This window comes from Gastrolobium bilobum, unplaced genomic scaffold (assembly GCF_033153095.1).
Source record: "Gastrolobium bilobum isolate Gb01-03AN ecotype WA unplaced genomic scaffold, APGP_CSIRO_Gbil_v1 utg11420, whole genome shotgun sequence".
Lineage (NCBI taxonomy): Eukaryota > Viridiplantae > Streptophyta > Magnoliopsida > Fabales > Fabaceae > Gastrolobium > Gastrolobium bilobum.
In genome coordinates this window covers 5,383-5,980 of record NW_026898912.1, presented here as the reverse complement: position 1 = coordinate 5,980, position 598 = coordinate 5,383, and positions in this window count along the sequence as shown.

Sequence of the window (598 nt, the reverse complement as noted above, 5' to 3'; positions counted from 1 at the left end):
AAGCGCAACTAAATAAATGCGAAAGCTAAATTTTTTCAATTATGAACATTACCAATTTAACCAAGTGAATTTACTTAATTCTTTTTCAAAAGTCGCCTATATGCAAATTGCAATAAATAACTACACTGAATAACCTCATATCATAAATAATGTATCAAGTCACAGAGCTACAACACGTAGACCAGACATGTCATGATACAATAATACAACTCAAGTCTGAATACACATAGCTTATACCAATGTGGCATGGAGAACTCATGCTCACCAAATAAAACAACATAATCATCATGTCTCAATTACAATAGCCATATAATAACAGCGCATATCATATCCTAACATAACAGTCAAAGCATGCAACATATCATTAGCTCAACTCCGGCCTCCTGCCGCCAGAGGTCTCAACCTCAGAAATACCTATACCTGAAAATGTGCCCCACACGAGTGAGATTTCTAAAAAGAAATTTCAGTAAGACAAGGGGTCCTCAAGGACTCTTCCGCCTCAAGCTCACTTACAAGTATATAATAAGTTCAAAAAGCTAAGTACAATGCATGATCATGTTGAAGCAGTATAATGATGACAATATATCCAAATACTCCA